We start from the raw sequence: 20,116 nt of genomic DNA, 5'->3' as shown, positions 1-20,116 counted from the left end.
AAGGCCCTCTTTAAAGTGTGACTTCCAAAATGAACACTTTTCCAGGTGGTGTCTGCCTTGCTGAGACTATAACAGAAACCTTGCCATCCTACCTTTGGGTATAATATTCCTTTGTAATGCTGTCTCAGTTTATTTTAACTATTCTGACATTTGTTAAATTAGACTGCTACTAGTTGAACTTAAATCCCTAAGATTTCATACATAATACTCCTAAGCCACACTTTCCTTATTTTTGAGTTAGTGCACATGGTATTTGATCCTTATTATACACCTATTCTTCTAAGACATTTCATTTTAGTATAGGAAAGGACTAACAATCTTTCGATCTTCCGTAGAGGCTATTTTCAGAATTGCGTACATGCTCTCTGCACTTAAATGGACTAGAGGTATTAGACCCACTGGTGGAGTCCTCTCAATTATCAATGATTCGTGAATCTTTGGTATTTGGCTATAGTTATTGGAATATTTATAGACCAACTTAATTTATTAACATTCCACACCATTTATCTTGTTCACAAGGCTATTGTGAGAAAATGTCTCTTATGCTATCATCAAATAAAAAAATTGGCATAATTGAAAACTTCCTTGTCCTTTGTGGGTAATACTTCTGTTTGACAGTATTGTGGAAACATCCTTGCAATAATTCATTCTAGAATCCTGTCCAAGAAGCATACTAAGTTCACCAGTATACAATTTATATCAAGCCTTCACTTATGGTATGAATATGGTATCTAGCTCATACTAATAGAAAGTCTGAAGCGGTAGTAGTGCTTGTTTTACAGATATGAAAGCTAGGGAGACCCAAAATATGATATGCAACTATTTGAACTCTTTCATTGGTATCATTCTGAACCACTGTTAATGTTAAATGGCAGTGTACAACTAACAGCTAGTCCCTAGACTTAGTCATTTTTGCATCAAAACAATACTCAACATTTCACTATATTAAAGGTATACAAAGAGGGCAGGAAACCACGTGTGTGGGGATGTCAAATGACCAGAAGCTGGCTGATCAGGTAAAAAAAATTATAAAATAAATTAATGTTCAATTCCAAACCATCATGACTGGCCTTTGGGGGACATTTGCTGACAGACTAGCCCAACACATAGCCATCAGAAATGCATTACCTTTCAAAATGATTTTTGTGTGGGCCATGGGTACATGAAGCTAAACTAATTAATACCAGACTACAAAAATAATAGCTGCAACAAATCAAAATGCAGTTTTTACCCCTGCATAGTATGAAATAAACTCAAATATCTCTCTTAGCCAGAGAGGTCCTAGAAGCAGTCATACTCCAGTAGCAACAAGCACACATGTATCCAGATCTAGTTTCTAATGCTGTTCTCCAACGAAAGGAACCAGGGCTCCTTGGATTAATGGTGATTCTAGGACTGGAGTAGTAAATATACAGGATAGCTTAGAACACCTTGTAATGCCAGAAAATAAGGAAATTCTTTGAAGAACAAAAAAAAAAAAAAAAAACGATTGGATCGATTGGATTATGTCAAAAGGACAGAAGACAACTGAAAGAGCTCCCAATAACCAAAGGTGAAAATTTGAGCAGCAAAATAAATAAAATATCTGAAGTAGAATATAAATATCCATGAGTCCTTACTGATATAAATATTTGAGTTTACATCAGTATGCAAAGAGACAAATCTGTGCATAATTCCAAATAATTTATTTAGATTCTCTGCCCTCGAGGTGGAGCACAACTGAGTGTGGTCAATGCATAGTCTAGTCCTCCCCTAAGACCGTGTTAATTTCTGGGAGGGCTTTTGTTTGCAGAGCCACATTGGTCTCCAGACTTCTTCCATGTGTGCTTTCCCTGCACCTCCCTACTCAAGCATGAAATTTGGCCCCTACATCTATCTATTGCTAAAAACAAAAACAAAAACAAAACCCTACTCCCATGAAGCATTGAAGAGCTGAGTAGGCTGAAAGTGGACCAAAGAGTTTTCCATTATAGTAATACAAAGACTTTCAAATGCAATGGCAGGTATTGCCATTCTTAGACGTCCAGCACCCACAGTAAGTAGTTCCCTGGCCTTTCATCATCCCCACTCACAGACCCAGCTGCTTCTCATCTTGACAGTTTGTCCTCTCCACATCATTCCTGCTCTCCTTTCCCTGCTCTCTCCCCCTGCTTCACAGGAGTAAGCCTCCTAGTCCTACAAGGAATTCACAGAGCTCCTTGAATTAACTAGTTTTCCCAAAGACAATAGCTTATGGAGATACTTTCCTTTAGGCTTAAAGAGCATTATGACAAGATTCTGGGGGCAGTATGCTCTTCCAGACACACGATCCTGCACAGAGCAAGCATGCCTGTGAACATACAATATTATAAGTCATATAATTTTAGGGCTGAAAGGGACCCAATAGGTTACTTAGTTCTCCAGCTGAAGAAAATAAGACCTAGGGCTATTTAGTGACCCACCTGGGGGCATGTCTTTTACCTTCCACAAACTCTGTGCTTGTGGAAAATAGATTCTCAACTAAATGTTCTTGGAATGTGGTCTTTTTCTTTTAACAGGTTTACACATGTGAACTTCTGAATACAGTAGCCAGTAATAAAATTAGCATCAGGAAAGGAAGCCTTTAATGTTTTTTATTTTTATAATTAGTCTCTAGTATAAAAATGACGGAGATACCTGAAAATACTATGTATTTTCAAGAGGCAAAATTGGCAAAGGCGTTCTTTACAAAGGATAGCTAGACGGCACCTTCAAACATTAAAAACCCAATGATCCCATCCCAGGCTTCCAATTCAATCTAAAACCTCTTCTCACACCGTCACCGTTATTCCAATTATGGCAGTAATGACTTCCCCTTCTGCGGATTCTGGTGACAAGTAAAGATCTCTAAACTGTTAAGCAGTATCGGTCCTGGTTCAGGAATATGTTATCTGATTCAGAAAATACATACACTCAAAGCTCACGGGCTTCCCCGGGGAAAGAGTGCTGAGCAAGAATAACACTTTCTTTGAGTCCCACGAGCCCGGAACCCTAATGTCCACAGCGAGGTCTCAGCGCAACTCACTGCTGCTTCCTCCTGAGCTCCTGGCGAGGCGTATCCGTTCTCTCCGTCCAGAAAAAGAGCTCAACGGAAAAAAAGCTAGAGATTGAATAAACGGAGTGGGCTTGGGCGGGAGAAAGCCTCACCCCACAGCGCGGACCAGTCACCTGGGCAGCGGCAGGCGGGAGCGACGCGGGGTGATGCTCACGAACGCGCAGAGCCGTGGGCGACCGGACGGAGCCCAGAGGCTGCAGGCGGGGCGCTCGCTCCCTGCCGCCGGGCGGGCAGAAGCCCCCAGTCCTCGGCCCCCGCGCAAGCGACGCCGGGAAATGCCCACATCCGGGAAACCTGCAGCGGAGTGCGGCGGCGGCGACACGGAGTGGAAGGCAAAATGGCGGCGGCGGCGGTGGCCTGGTGCTGAGGGGAGAGCCAGGTCCTCGCGACCCCCGCGACGGGCGGCGCTGGCCCGCGGCGTCCCCGACGTCTCTCCTCGTCCTGTCCCACCAGCGATACCTGGGGTCCCTGGGACGAGCTCCGGCCGCCTCGGCGCCCGCCCTCAAGCCCGTGGCTGCTGTCCAGGAGCCCCGCTCTCCCCTGCAGGTAGGTCCGGGGCTGGCGTAGCGGGTGGGGCTCACTCTCTCCTCCGGAACCCGAGTTGGCGGGGCGGTGGCCGCCGGGGCCCACGCCCATCCCCGCTGGCGAGGGTCCAGGGGCTGCTGCGGACTGGCGGGCTAAGCCGGCCCGTGCTGGGCCTGACTTGGTTGGTTGCAGTGACCTGAGCTGAGCCCTGCCCTGGGGAAGCGAGGGTTGGCCGCGCCCGGGGCTGCAGGAAGAGCCCCAGGCTTTTCGGCCGCGGAGGTGCAGATTAGTCGGTGAAGAACCTGCCGCCGACTGTCTCCCTCCCATCCCACCCCCAACACGCGCGTGTCTGGGAACGGAGGAACGCGAAAGGCGGTTCTGAAGGAAATTTTCACTGAAAGAGCTACAGTTCTTTGAATCCCAGAGGACCCCGATCCTGGGTAGACCTTGAGGACATCCTGGGAATCTGTTTCCAGCCCACTGTAATGTTAGATTACTGTTCATAGTTGGAAGTGGTGGGAGAGGTGGAAGGTCTTTATAGAAAGCAGGAGTCTGTGTTTAAATACAGAAAAGGAAGGAAAGACAATGAAGGGAACATTGTTGATTATAACGTGAAACAGAACCTGTAGTTCAAAGAATAACTCTAAGGTGACTTGATTTAACTCCATTCGCTGACTCTGCCAACTGAAAATCATTTTCTAAGGGAACGAAGTTTGATATTTGTCGACTCTTGTTAGTATTTTTTTAAAAGGTACCGTCGTCTAAAAGTTATTCATAAATCTCCTGAGCCGTAAGTATGCTCTCAAACAAATCTTATTGGATCACTACAGTTTGGGAAATGGATTTGAATGTTCGGTATCATGAAGCTTGTCAGAACTTCATGGATTGTGTATTGAAGATTACAAATTTTTATCAATTTTCCTCCATGAGGAAGAAAAGGTAGGACATTATAATTGGGGTGAACGTTTGCTAAGACAGTGATATTTGTAATTGTTTAAACTGAGGTTCTCTCTTTCCTTTAAATACGTTGACAGACAGGTAAAATCGGCTAGTTGGTTCCCTAAGGTAGTGGAGTGACTTAACAGTGAAAGAAGTAGCATTGTGTTCCTCTGATTGACTGCTACTGCGAGAAACTAGATCATGCCACTTGCTGGGAAAGGCACATTCTTTCTATGCCTGAATATTGATTGGATATACCTTGCCACTCTCCAAAAACAAATTAAAAAATTCTTGTGCTTCACTTTTTATGTGTGATATCTGGCTTTCATTCAATAGGTTGAGTTTTTATTTTTGTTTTTAATGCTGGTCCTTGATATTCTGTGTAAATATGGTCTTGGAACAGTTCCAACTCTGATTAGTTATTTTAGATGTTATATTAGTGGGGGATTTTTGTTGACCATGAAAGTTATTTCGTCATTACACATTTTTGTCAAGTAGAAATGGTAACTATTTTTCAGCATAAAGAAAAAAATATAGTAATTGTTTTCACTTTGATCAGACAGCTGATTCTTAGGGAATGGAAGAAAATGTCAATATGCAAAGGTTCTTGAATATTGCTGTCTAAACAACTAAGACCGCTGCTAAGAAAAAAACAGTACATAATTGTTGCTATTCTGATGACTGATCTCGTCAAAGCATTCAGACAGGCTGTCTTTTTTAAAAACTTAATTCAACCTAAGGTAACACTTTAAAATCTTACTGTGTAATGGTACCTTTTTTTTCTAAGTTGGACAGGATAATCAACAATATTTGTTTGGATTTACTGATATTTGTATTTTTGATAAGGGTCTAAATTTTCCCCCAAAATTGGAGGTTTTTGTCTATTCAGTTTAAGCAGTGTAAGTGCCCCTTCAAAGAATGGGTGAGTCATAATTTCTGCCCTTAGGAAGCTCAAGTTATAGGTGTGATGAGAAGAGCCTTGAGCGCTGGGTTAGGATGTGTGGAGTCCATTCCTAGCATTACTTCCCAGCTGGCTACATGACCTTAGGCAGGCCACTTTACTTCCCTGAATCTATTTCCTTAAATTTCCTTATCTGTAAAAAAAATTATCTCCAAGACACCTTATGCTCTGTGAATCTGTGACCTGTAGGAAAAATAAGACAGAACATGAATGGAGTAAAAACATAAGTTTTATTTGAATCATGCAAAACACATTTGGAGTTTAGAGAAGGATAACAACTGGGAGTTCAACCAAAGCTTCTTTTGAGGGAGGCATTTGAATGAGGCTTGAAGGTTGGGTGTAATTTCTACATGAAGAAATATGCAAGGGCTCTCCCATGAAGAATAAACAGGATAAGTAAGGACATGAAAGTAAAAAACCACAAATGTTAGCTGAGAGCAAGTAATTTGGCTTGGTTAGAGTATAAGGTGCACGTATGGAGATAGTAGGAAAGTCTGGGAAGGGTATTGGAAAGAGTGTGGGTCAGAGATAAAATAATAAATAACATTTATTGAGTCAGGCACTTGTTCTAAATATTTGGCATGTATTAAACTTTTAATTAAGCCTCAAAACAACCCAATGCAATAGGACCTATTGTTGCTCATATTTGAAAATGAAGAAACTGAGGCATAGAGGGTAAGCAGCTTGCCCAAGGTCACAGAGCTTGGTAGATTTACAAGCTCATACCCAGGCAGTTTGATTCCACACCTCTTATTTAAACCACTGTATTAAAGGAGTAATTGAAGATTATTGAGTACAAAAGTGATGTGATGAGAACTCTTCATTAGGAAGACTAATCTAGCACCAGTGTAGCATGGGTTAAAGAGGTAAGCTGTTTTGCTTTGAAGAGTTCTTTTTAAAACTCTCTTTGCTTATTATTAATTTGAATTTTCACGTGTCATAGTAGCAAAGATTATTAAGATTTGATAATGCCACTGTTGACCATATCTTGTTGAAGGGATTGCAAATTAGTACACTTTTCTGGTAGGCAATCTGACAGTAAGTATCAGAATTTGAAATATGTCTTCTCTTTGATCCAGCAATTCTACTTCTGGGAATTTATCTTAAAGAAAATGCTCAATAATATGTGCGCAAGAATTTTTATTGCAGCATTTGTAACCTAATTTTGATATATACAAGAAAGATTTTATATACATGTAAGTTATGAAGCTGTTATAATAAAATGAACATACATGAACTCCCCACCCATCTTTCGGAACTAGAATATTACCAAAATAATTGAAGTTATTGCTGTTTACAGCATTATTTTATAATAGCAAAAATATGGGAAGCAACCTAAATGTCCATCAGCAGGGGATAAATAAATTATAGTAAGTACATCTACATGATTGTAAAGCTACTAATCCTGTTCGTGACACCAATCGTAAAGCTACATGACCATGCCAGTTGTCAGACTCTTTTACCTGCCAGTTATGCTGCAAACTGGGCCAATTGTAAAGCTAGGGCTGGGTCTGGAGCTCACAGACCCCTCAAGCCCATTCACAGACTGGGTCACAAACCCTTCACATGCTAGGCTGGGTCACCAGACCCCTTACGTGCAGGTCTATGAGCTAGGTAACTGGCAAAAAGGTCCTTGGAAGCTGCAGGTTTGGAAAGCATGGCCGCTGGCAGCAGTGGCCGCCCAGGGCACTAAACCACCAGCCAGCCTGCTTCACAAACTCTTTCTCTGAAGAACACAAGAATAGCAACAAAACTAAAAAAGATACATTGGCGCTCATGCACACTAACTCCACACACACACACACACACACACACACACACACACACACACACACACACACACACACACACACACACACACACTTGCTTACAAAGGATGTGCTGAACCACACCCAACCAGACCCAATGTGAGGGCCCTGACCAAACTATTCTATTTTCCCAACAGTCCACTCCTTCAGGGTCCTCGCTGTACAATCCATGTGTTCAGAATCTTCTGCGATGTTCCCTTAGCGAGGATAAATGACCCTTACATTTACGTATTGCACATTCCATCCCAGTCCCAAAAGTCTTTAGCTTGTTGCAACACCAACTCAAAAGTGCAAAGTCTCATCTGAGACTAAAAGCAAAAGTCCTTTCAGCCATAAACCTGTAAAAGTCAAAAACAAGTTTATCTTCTTCCAAGATACAGTGAGACAGACATTAGGTACACATTCCCATTCCAGAAGGGAGGAATAGAAAGGAAAAATAGTCTCCAAACAAATCTGAAACCCAAACAAGGCAAACATTAAGCACACTGGGACACCTGGATCCCTAAAGCATTGGGCAGCCTCGCTCCTACAGCTCCGCCAGGTGCAGCCCATTGAGCTGCCTGGTGCCTGCGGCTTTTCCAGACTGGCGCTGCACATTGCCAGCAGTCCCACGGTTCTGGGCTCCTGGTGGCAGTCCTGCCATCTTGGCTCCACTAGACATTTCCTCAGTGGGGGATCTTTGTCGGGGCTCTGACCTCACTTTTCTGTTCCACATTGCTCCATAGATGACCTCGACAGTGGCTCTACCCCTGCAGCAGGTCTCCACCTGAGTGTCCCCAGCTTTTTCATACATTTTCTGAAATCTAGGTGGAAGCTGCCACACCTTCACTGCTCTCATACTGCTGGCCTGCAAAATTAACACAATGTGAACGCCACCAAGGTTTTTGGCTTTTGCTCTTTGGAGGTGCTGAAGCAGGATTGCTCCAGCCAGAGTGGCTGGGATGCAGGGAGCAGTTTGCCAAAGGCAGCAGTGCCCCAGGTCTGTCCTTTTGGACAATTCAGCCCTTCTAGGCCTCAGGGCCTGTGATGGGTGGGGCATCCTTCCAGACTTCTCAAATGCCTTTAGGGCATTTTCCCTGTTGTCCTGGTTTCTAGCATCTGGCTGCATCACCGCCAAGATAATGTCTTTAGCAAACAGTTTATCTGCTTCACCCTTGCGTTTTTCTCCTGCTCTCTGCTTTTCTACTGCATGGCCAGGCTGCAAATTTTCCAAATCTTTATGCTGTGCTTCCCTTTTACATTCTGGCTTTTGAATTACTTCAGTCAGCTTGGCTTACACTGGCTACTCATTCTCGGGCAGTTTAGCAGCATTCACCCACAGTTCAAACAGCTGCATTCATCCAGTCCATCAAGGAGTGGCTGCCCTGCCCCTGTGCATATCTGCGGCTCTCTTGTAACTGCTGCCACCAAGACTGACACGTAGTAACGGAGACTAACTTTTCCACCTTTTCACCAGGTGAAAATATACTTGAAATTCTGCAAGGGCACCCTTCTTCGGATCATCTGCCCATCTGCATGTGGCACTCTTTTCTCGGGTTTTACGGCATCCTTCTGGCCATCGGGTTTAAGTGGCACCCTCCAAGCCTTTTGCCTTCAGACAAATGCAACATGCGTTTACTACATAGTCTCTAGAGCATGTTACACCATCCACGCCTAGGTCTCATAGTTGCAGCAGCCAGGGGCTCTCCCTGTTTCTGTGTTACACCTCTTTTCCCTGTGTAACAGATACGAAGAGAAGAATTACGCGAATACTCAAGCACTATGTATGCATTGAGGCCCGGATGGACTGCACTTTAGTAATTTCCTCATTATGAGGGGCAAAACTGAATGTGACAGCCACTTCCAAAGTTAGCCTCTCCCTTTTATTGTAAAGACAGGGAAGTTTTACAGGAGAATTCAGTCAATTTAACCACTGCAGAGACACAAGGATATCAGCAGAATTATGGCTAACAAATGGAAAACGAGTAACATCATTGAAATAAACAAAGTGACATTCCATAATGCAGTTTGAAAGAGGTTAAGTCGATCCACCAACAAAAGCTTGATCTTAGCAAACATTCTTTCTCCCTACAGCAGTTTCCCAGTATCTTTACTTATCAATCAGTAACTTGTCTGTCCTTGAGCCAGCAACATTGCTGTGCCACAACTCTTCATCCCCATCAGAGACCATAGCCTGAGGAAAGTTTCCTGTCTTTTACAAGGTTAACATTTCTATATGTAATTTTAAGAAGTTAGGCTAAACCTGAAACTACAGGGCTCTGGAGGCCTGTGAAATACATTTGCTTTATAAATATTGGTATATTCCACATTTCTGCTGCTTTACTGTCTTAATTTCTCATGCACAACAGGTCGTGCCTGGAGATGCATGGTTTTCCCCAACTCACCGCTGGGTTGGTCTTCCCTGGTGCGAGAGGCAGGAGTGGCCAGTTGCTGCATGTTGTCTTCCAGGACATTTATCTGTGCTTCCAACGACTCTGCTTTCTGCCACAAATCTCAATCAGTTTGCAGTGTAGTGAGCAATAGCCAGGCTCCTGTCAGCAGAAAAGTGGCCACTGGGCACCACATGCTCAAGGACAGCCACATTTCCTCCCCTTCCCAAGGGGTTTTGTGTTGTAGTACCTTGTCTATGCTGCCTTGCAGTACAGTGTGCAGCAACCAGATCCCAGTCAACAGGAAGGTGGCCATAGGGCACAGCATATTCACAAGTAGCCACATTTCCTCCTTCTTCCAAGGTCTTTCCGCTCCTGTATCTGCTCAGAATCCTGCTGACTGTGCCAATTGTAAAGCTACTAATCCTGTTCGTGACACCAGTTTTAAAGCTACATGACCATGCCAGTTGTCGTGCACTTTTACCTGCTGGTAATCCTGCTAACTGGGCCAATTGTAAAGCTAGGGCTGGGTCTGGAGCTCACAGACCCCTCAAGCCCATTCACAGACTGGGTCACAAACCCTTCACATGCCAGGCTGGGTCACCAGACCCCTTACACAGGTCTATGAGCTAGGTAACTGGCAAAAAGGTCCTTGGAAGCCGTAGGTTTGGAAAGCATGGCTGGCTTGTTGCGGTGGCCACCCGGGGCACTAAACCGCCAGCCAGCCTGCTTCACAAACTCTCTCCCTGAAGAACATAAGAATAGCAACAAAACTAAAAAGATACATTGACGTGCTTGTGCACTAACTACACGCGCACGCACACGCACACACACACACACACACACACACACAGAGTTTGCTTGCAAAGGATGTGCTGAACCACACCCAACTGGACCCAATGTGAGGGCCTTGACCAAAGTATTCTATTTTCCCAACAGTGATGAAATTCAATATACAGATATTAAAAGGGGTGAGATTGAACTGTTGTATTTTCTCAGTTCTAAAACACCATTAAATCTAAGATAAGCCATCTGTTTAGTAACAATTTTTCTGGGGGAAGAGAATAAACATAGTTTCTATTAATCATCAATAGCATATATTTATCAATTCAATTGTATACCATTTTCATCTGTCCCGATGAAGTTGAGTCTCTGCCTTATTCACATTCAGAATCTAGGAGTCTTCTGAATTACTTTGTGCTTTGGTTAGTTAACACATAATATCATGATGTCATGCTCCTTTTCACAACCCTAACTAATTATCATTAAGTTCTTTATTGTCTTTATGATTGAGTGTATAATTTTAAGGTGTATTGAAAAATACTGGAGTTTTGTCTTCCTTTCCATTTTTCTTACATTCTTAATTCTGTTATTTTCCTTAATTGAGTTACTTATTGCTATAAATTAAACAGCTTCTTCTGAAGATAATTCCAAAGGTATTCCTCCCCTGAATGCTTATCTTTTCTTTGTGGTCAATACAGTCAAGATCCTCTTTTCTAGCAATTTGCAATATAGTAATATTAGCTTTAGTCAGCCTAGAACACCGGAGTTTATTCTTCTTATCTACTTGTAGCTTTGTACCCATTAATCCACCAATTGTGCCCCTCCTTCCCTTCCATTGTTCTACTCTCTACTTCTATGAGAACTGCTGTTTTTTTTTTTTTTAAGATTCCATATATGTGTGAGATCATGCAGTATTTGTCTTTCTGTGCTTGGGTTACTTCATTTAACATGGTGGTCTCCAGTTCCATTCATGTTGCTGCAAATGACAGGATTTTTTTTTAAATAGTTGAATAGTATTCCATTGTATATATATACCACAGGTTTTTTATCCATTCATTCATTGATGGGCATTTAGGTTGATTCCCTCTTGGCTATTGTGAATAGTGTTGCAGTGAGCATTGGAGTACAGGGTCTCTTCAATACATTGATTTCATTTCCTTTGGGTATATACCCAGAAGTGGGATTGCTGGGTCATAAGGTAGTTCTATTTTTGGTGTTCTGTGGAACCTCCATATATTTTTCTGTAAAGGCTGTATTAATATACACTCCCATCAACAGCATATGAGTTCTCTTTTCTTTGCATCCTTGCCAGCATTTATTGTTTTCTGTCTCTTTTATGATAGCCATTCTAACTGGAGTGAGATATCTCATAGTGGTTTTAATTTGTATTTCCCTTATGATTAGTGATGTTGAGCATTTTTTCCTGTGCCTGTTGGCCATCTGTATGTCTTCTTTTGAGAAATATTTGTTCAGGTCCTTTGCCCATTTTTTAATTGGGTTTTTTGTTTTGTTTGTTTTGTTTTTTGCCATTGAGTTGTTTGAGTTCGTTGTACATTCTGGATATTGTTCCCTTGCATAGTTTGCAAACACTTTCTCCCATTCTGTAAGTTGTCTCTTCACTTTAATTGTGTCCTTTGCTGTGCAGAAGCTTTTTAGTTTGATGTAGTCCCATTTGTATATTTTTGCTGTAGTCGCCTGTGCCTTTGTAGTCTTGTTCAAAAAATCACTGTCCACTCCAATCTCATGTAGCTTTTCCCCTGTGTTTTCTTCTAGTAGTTTCAGTTTTGGGTCTTAAATTTAGATCTTTTTGGGCTAGCCCACTAGCTCAGTTGGTTAGAGCACAGCCTTATAACCACAAGGTCACAGGTTCGGATCCCCATAGTGGCCAACCACCAAAAAAAAAAAAATTAGGTCTTTTTGAGTTGATTTTGTGTATGTTGAGAGGTGGGGGATCTAGTTTCAGTCTTCTGCATGTGGATATCCAATTTTTCTAGCACCATTTATTGAAGAGACTGTCCTTTCCCAGTGTATATTTTTAGCACCCTTGTCAAAAATCAGCTGACTGTAAATGCATGGATTTATTTCTGGGTTCTCTGTTCTGTTCCATTGGTCAATTTGTCCATTTTTATGCCAGTACCATGCTGTTTTGGCTGCTATAGTTTTATAGTATATTTTGAAGTCAGGTAGTGTTGTGTCTCCAGCTTTGTTCTTTTTGTTCAAGATTGCTTTGGCTATATGGGGTCTTTTGTGGTGCCATACAAATTTTAAAATTGTTTTTCTATTTCTGTGAAGAATGCCATTAGTATTTTGATAGGGAGTACGTTGAGTCTGTAGATTGCTTTGGGTAATACAGACATTTTAATAATGTTAATTTTTCCAGCCCATGAACGTGGGATATCTTTCCATGTATTTGTGTCCTCTTCAATTTCTTTTGCCAGTTTTATAGTTTTGATTGTAGAGATTTTTCACCTCCTTGGTTAAATTTTTTCCTAGATATTTCATTTTTTTGGTAGCTACTGTAAGTGGATTATTTCTTGATCTCTTCATATATTTTGTTGTCTTTTAATATTGATTTTGAGATAGTCTCAATTTCAGAAATATTTAAAACATAGAAAAGCATGCATCTTAGAATCAAGGAAACATGATACTTATTGCTGTGAAAAGATGTTCATAGTATTATGTTATTCTGTTGCTAGCAAATTGGTACCCTAACCAATGGTAGCAGCTAGATTCAGTAATATCTCCATCAGTCCCAGATATGGCTTCTCTTGGTCCAGAGACCTGTGGAGTAATCTGCCCTATGCGCATTTACTAGTACTTGTGCTCTCTCTCTCTCCCTCACCTTGCCTCCCTTCCTCCCTTCACTTCCTTCCTCCTTCCCAGCCCCTTCCCTTTCTCTCTCTCTCCCTCTCTCTCACTCACTTATTCACTCACCCACCCACCACAGTACACAATAATGGAACAATGATAGGAGGGCCATAGTAAGCACTCATTAGAAGAGGAGAATGGGAGATAAACAGAAATTGCTGATCTGTAATAATTTTGAAATATCCCTAAGCAGATCTCGTGGAAGCAACCAGCCCTGGAGGTTAGAGAGATTCCTTGATTGGACCTTGATTCAGTTATCTGGGAAGAATTCCCTTATCCATTGTTCTCATAGACCCTCTAAGAACTTCCTGGGATGTTTCTCCATTATCATCCTCAGCCATATGTGAAATGTGTGTTGGGAGAATATTCCCTCTTTGGAAAGTACAAATCTTTCTCAACTAGCTTACTGTTCATAGAAGTTGGGAGTCCAAAGGTTTTACAGTTTGAATAGTCAAAGGCTTTTTTAGTCTGAGCTTGAGGTGATTTTTTAAAAAAATTTCTTTAACAAAAGTTTCCTCAAAGTTAGTAAGCCTCTTCTGATCTGTTTGGTTTTCATCAGTCCAATGTGTTAGTAACCACAACCAAAAGCACTTTTGTTAGTTAAGAGGTTTCAGTGTGAATCTGTGCTCAGTCTTTTAATCCTCTCTCTTCCTATTTGGGGTCTAGGAGCAAGCTGCTTTTCCATCCCTGTGAGACTAAATTTCTGAACTCTTTCTAGTCCCTTTTGTTTCCATTTTTAAAGCAGCTACTTTTTTCCTGACCTCATCATTTGCTTAAAATACTTTGCCAAATTGCCAATAGCGGCCAATATACACTTCTAAAATTCTCTTTTCTGAACTCTTTTCATAGGACTACAAGGTCAGTAGAGGAGGTCTGAACTCTTTTCATAGGATTACAAGCTCCTTGTCACCTTTCAAGTTAGCAACAGCTTTACTAAATATTTTGCCACTGTAAAACATGGTTCTCTGTTTTTCCAGCCTCCAGTATCAGTTTCCATACAGCCTTCAGCCTAAGCCAATACTACATAGGTTTTTGTCGTAGTAGCACCTTACCTCTAGGTACCAATTGCTGTATTAGGTTAATGAGAGACTGAATATACAAATAGACAATGGCCAGATCATATATGAAACTAGAACTCTGATCCATGACCTCTGTAGCAGTAGGTAGGCCCAAACAGTCAGGACTTGATCTGTAACTACCAGCTTTCCTAATTTTTGTGCCTGCTTTCAATTCAGGACCAATCCGAGAAGGCTAAATATGCATCCCAAACCAATCACATAGGTTAGCCCACCTCCACCTTCCCAGTGCCAAAATCATATACTTAGAGAGCCTACTTGAAGCCTTCCCCTTTTTTCAATGTAAAGCTTCCCCACTCCCCTGCCTGCCTTTGAGTCTCTGCCAAGCGCGAGTGACAGTGGCTGATTCCCTTCCTATAGCAAGCTCTGAATAAATAGCCTCTGCTTGTTCTCATTTGAGCAGTCTTTGTATATTTCCACAATATTATTAGTCTGTTTTGCAGTAACAAATCCAAAAACGTCAATGGCTTAAGCCAACAGAAATCTCTGTCTTGCTCACAAAAGTCCAGTGGAGCTCTTCATCCAGTTGCTTAGGGAAATTCCTTCTGTATTGTGAAGCCACCATCTTAAAATGTGACCTGCATTGTCGTTCATGCAGGAAAGAGAGAGAGATACAGAAGCACACTGGTTTTTAACTGCCTCAGCCCAGAATTGAGACATGTCACTGTTCACCAGGCTTTGGCCAGGGCTAATCTGGGAAGTAGAAGGGAATATGTGATTATAATCTGTGCCACAATGCATTTATCAAAAGCAATTGGATAAAGATATGCCACAATTCCTCCATTCCATCATTTCTGAAATCAGAAGATACAGAGCATCTTACAATTGAATGTTTAAATGTAATATTTCTGCTATTTTTCCTGAAAAGCTAGTGTTGAAGTGATACTGTTTCATGAAATTAATGGTTTCTTTAAATGAAAGAAATCCTGTGTCTTTTAAATATATTTCGTACAAGAATAAGAATTTCTTTTTATTTATTTATTTTTTTTTTTTAAAGATGACCAGTATCTTTAACCCTTGACTTGGTGTTGTCAGCACCATGCTCACCCAGTGAGCTAACCAGCCATCCTTATATGGGATCTGAACCTATGGCCTTGGTGTTATCACCACCACACTCTCCCGAGTGAGCCACAAGCCGGCCCAAGAATCTTTTTTTTATTGGAACATGAGTTGATTATACATATCTGTGGGATATAGCATTGAATATCAATACTTGTGTATAATATGTGATGTTCAAATCAAGCTAATTAGTATATTCAACATTGTAAAATGTAATCGATTTTTGTGGGCCATTACCAACATTCCTCCCTTACTCCCTTCCCCCCCATCCCCCTTTTCCACCTCCGGTAGCTTGGTTCCAGTTCTTGGCTATTGTAAATAGAGCTGCAGTAAACATGGGAGTGCAGGTATACCTTCGACATGAGGATTTCCATTCCCTTGAGTGTATACCCAACAGCAAAATTGCTGGGTCATATAGTAAGTAGTTCTATCTGTAGTTGTTTGAGGAACCTCCACGCTGTTTTACACAGTGGCTGCACCAACAGTGTAAGAAGGTTCCCCTTTCTCCACATCCTCACTAGCATTTGTTATTCTCTGTCTTTTTGATAATAGCTAATCTAACTGGGGTGAGATGATATCTTAATGGGGTTTTGATTTGCATTTCCCTAATGCTGAGTGATGTTGAACATTTTTTCATGAGTCTGTTGGCCATTCTTACATCTTCCTTTGAGAAATGCCTATTCAGTTCCTCTGCCCATTGTTTAATTTTGTTATTTTTTTTTTTTTACTGTTAAGTAGTTTTAGTTCCTTGTGTATTATGGGGATTAATCTTTTGTCGGATTAATCCTTTTTGTCAGATGCATAGTTTGCAGATATTTTCTCCCACTGTAGGTTGTCTTTTCACTCTGTTGGTTGTTTCTGTTGCTCTGCAGAAGCTTTTTAGTTTGATATAATCCCATTTGTTCATTTATTCTTTTGTTGCCTGTGCTTTTGGGGTCATATTCATAACGTCTTTGTCCAGTCCTACTTCCTGAAGTGTTTCCCCTATGTTTTCTTTTAGGATATTTGTAGTTTCAGGATGTATAATTGAGTCTTTAATCCATTTTGAGTTGATTTTGGAATATGGCAAGAGGTACGGGTTTAGTTTCATTCTTCTACATATGTGTGTCCAGTTTTCCTACCACCATTTATTGAAGAGGCAGCCTTTTCCCCAATGTATCTTCTTGGTGCCTTTGTCGAAGATCAGTTGGCTATAAGTATGTGGGTTGATTTCTGAGTTCTCTATTCTGTTCCATTGGTCCATGTGTCTGTTTTTATGCCAGTATCATGCTGTTTGGGTTACTACAGTTTTGTTGTACAATTTGAAGTCATGTAGCATTATGCCTCCAGCTTTATTTATTTATTTATTTTTCCTCAGGATTGCTTTGGCTATTCAGGGTCTTTTGTTTTTCCATATGAATGCTAGCATTCTTCTTGCTATTTCTGTGAAGAATGTCATTGGCATTTTGATGGGGATTGCATCAAACTATAGATTGCTTTGGACAGTATGGTCATTTTCACAATGTTTATTCTTCCAGTTCAAGAACATGGAATGTTTTTCCATCTTTCTGTGTCCTGTTTAATTTCTTTCAACATTGATTTGTAGTTCTCATTGCAGAAATTTTTCACCTCCTTGGTTAACTTTATTCCTAGATATTATGTTTTTCTGGTGACTTGTAAATGGTCTAGCTTTCTTGATTTCTTTTTCTGCTAGTTCGTTGTTGGAGTTTAAAAATGCTACTGATTTTTGCATGTTGATTTTGTATTCTGCAACTTTACTGAAATTGTTTATCAACTCTAGGCTTTTCTATGTATAGGATTGTGTCAATCTGCAAACAGTGACAGTTTGACTTCGTCTTTTCAAATATGGATACTCTTTATTTCTTTCTGTTGCCTGATTGCTCTGGCTAGTCCTTCTAATACTATCTTAAATAGGAGTGGTGAGAGTGGGCATCCTTATCTTGTTCCTGTTCTTAAGGGAAAAGCTCTCAACTTTTCCCCAGGATGATGTTAGTGGTGGATTTGTCGTATATGGCTTTTACTGTGTTGAGATACTTTTCTTCTGTACCCAATTTGTTAAGTCTTTATCATGAAGGGATATTGAATTTTGTCAAGTACTTTTTCTGTATCTGTTGAGATAATCATATGGATTTTGTCCTTGATTTTGTTTATGTGGAGTATCACATTTATTGACTTGAGTGTGTTGAACCATCCTTGCATCCCTGAGATGAATCCCTGAGATCAATCTCACTTGATCATGGTGTGTAATTTTTTCGATGTGTTGCTGCATTCTATTTTCTAATATTTTATTGAGGATTTTTGCATCTATGTTCATCAAAGATAGTGGCCTATACTTTTCTTTTTTTGTTGTATCTTTGTCTGGTTTTGGTATCAGGGTGATGCTGGCCTCATGGAATGAATTTGGGAGATTGACTCTTTTAGTTTTTTGGAATAGTTTCAAGAGAATTGGTATTAAATTCTATTTAAATGTTTTGTAGAATTCAGCAGTAAAGTCATCCAGTCCTGGCCTTTTTTTCTTTGTTAGGAGACTGCTAATTACTGCTTCAGTCTCATTGCTTGTTACTGGTCTGTTCACATTTTCTGTTTCTTCTTGGTTCAGTCTTAGTAGTTTGTGTGTGTCCAGAAATTTATCCATTTCCTCCAGGTTTTCAAATTTGTTGTCATATAATTGTTTATAATAGTCTCTAATTGTTCTTTGTATTTCTGTGGAATCAGTTGTAATATCTCCTTTTTCATTTCTAATTTCTGTTACTTGAGTCTTCTCTGTCTTTTTTTAGTTAGCCTAGCTAATGGTAGGTCTATTTTATCTTCTCGAAAAACCAACTTTTTATTTCATTGATCTTTTGTATCATTTTTGGGGTTTCTATTTCATTTAGTTCTGCTCTGATTTTAATTATTTATTTCCATCTACTAATTTTGGAATTGGATTGTTCTCGTTTTTCTAGTTCTTTCAGGTGTAACATTAGGTCATTTATTTGAAATCTTTCTGTTCTTCTGATGTAAGTGTTGATTGCAATAAAATTCCCTCTTAGTACTGTTTTTGTGGTATCCCACAGGTATTGGTATGATGTGTCTTTATTTTCATTAGTTTCAAGAAATTTTTTGATTTCCTGTTCATTTCTTCTTGGACCCATAGGTTGTTCAAGAGCATGTTATTTAATTTCCGTGTATTTGTGTTAGTTTTCAGAATTTCACTTGTTATTGATTTCTAGTATTAATCCATTGTGGTCTGAAAAGATACTTGAAATGATTTCAGTTTTTAGAATTTGTTGAGTCTTGACTTTTGACCTTACATGTGATCTCTCCTGGAGAATGTTCCATCTACTGATGAAAAGAATGTATATTCTCTGGTTGTTGGATGAAATGTTCTGTAGATATCTGCCAAGTCAGATTGGTCTAAAGTATGATTTAAATCCTGTGTTTCTCTGTTGATTTCTTTGCATAGATAATCTGTCCAGTATTGAGAGGGGTGTTCAGGTCCCCAACTATTATCATATTTGGGTCTATCTCTTTAAGTCTAATAGTGTTTGCTTTATATATCTAGGTGCTCCAATATCAGGTGCATATATATTTATGATTGTTATGTCTTCTTGCCGGGTAGATTCCTTTATCATTGTATAGTGGCCTTCTTTGTCTTTTTTTATTTTATTTTATTTTATTTTTTAGTTTAAAGTCTATTTTATCTGATGTAAGAATAGCTACTCCTGCTCATTTTTGGTTTCCATTTGCATGGTTCATCTTTTTCCATCCTTTGACTCTTGGTCTGTGTTTGTATTTACAGGTGAGGTGAGTCTCTTGAAGACAGTATATAGTTGGGTCTAGCTTTTTAATCCAATCAGTCAGTCTTTGTCTTTCAGATGGGGAATTTAATCCATTTATATTTAAGGTTATTATTGAAAGGTCTTGACTTACTCCTGGCCTTTTATCAATTTTTGTTCAGATGTTTTAAATGTCTTTTGTACCTTTCTTCCCCTTTTATTGTTTGTCTTCCATATTTGTTGATTTTTTGAGGTGATTAAACTTTCTTTCTCTTCTCATTTGCATTTTTGTTCTGGTAGGGGGTTTTGTTCTTTCTTGTGTATTCATGGTAGAGATTATTTTATTTTTCAGATCTAGATGTAGTACTCCCTTGAGTATTTCTTGTAGGGCTGGTCCTGTGGTGGTGAACTCCTGCAGTTTTTGTTTGTATTCTTGGCTGGCAATTTTTTTCTTTTACTATTTTGAATGTATCATCCCATTCTCTTCCGGCCTTTTGGGTTTTTGTTGGGTTTTTTTTAAAGATGACTGGTAAGGGGATCTTAACCCTTGACTTGGTGTTGTCAGCACCACGCTCTCCCAAGTGAACTAACCAGCTGTCCCTATATAGGGATCCAAACCCATGGCCTTGGTGTTATCAGCACCACACTCTCCCAAGTGAGCCATGGGCTGGCCCTTGCCTGGGTTATTTTGAAAAGACCGTCTTCATGATCAGGAAGTCTTTCTTCTGCTTGCCCTAGCCTGCTGTTTGTTTGTTTGTTTGTTTGTTTGTTTGTTTGTTCGTTTATTTGTTTGTTTTTTGTGGCTGGCCAGTACGGGGATCTGAACTCATGACTTTGAGACTATAAGGCTGCACTAACTGAGCTAACCAGCTATCCCATACCCTGCTGTTTAAGTTC

The 20,116-nt window shown here is 40.3% G+C and overlaps 1 protein-coding gene across 1 annotated transcript in view; it reads left to right on the top strand.

The window, feature by feature from the left end:
• Positions 1–3,388: 3,388 nt before the first annotated feature.
• The window catches only part of LATS1 (large tumor suppressor kinase 1), a 56,552-nt gene continuing 39,824 nt past the window's right edge, over positions 3,389–20,116 (top strand). Inside the window, exon 1 of the mRNA XM_063096910.1 lies at positions 3,389–3,619. The gene's annotated coding sequence lies outside the window, so the exon portion shown is untranslated. The remainder of the gene's footprint in view (positions 3,620–20,116) is intronic.

The sequence above is a fragment of the Cynocephalus volans genome, chromosome 5 (genome assembly GCF_027409185.1).
Source record: "Cynocephalus volans isolate mCynVol1 chromosome 5, mCynVol1.pri, whole genome shotgun sequence".
NCBI lineage: Eukaryota > Metazoa > Chordata > Mammalia > Dermoptera > Cynocephalidae > Cynocephalus > Cynocephalus volans.
This window is presented reverse-complemented; position numbering and strand designations above follow the sequence as displayed.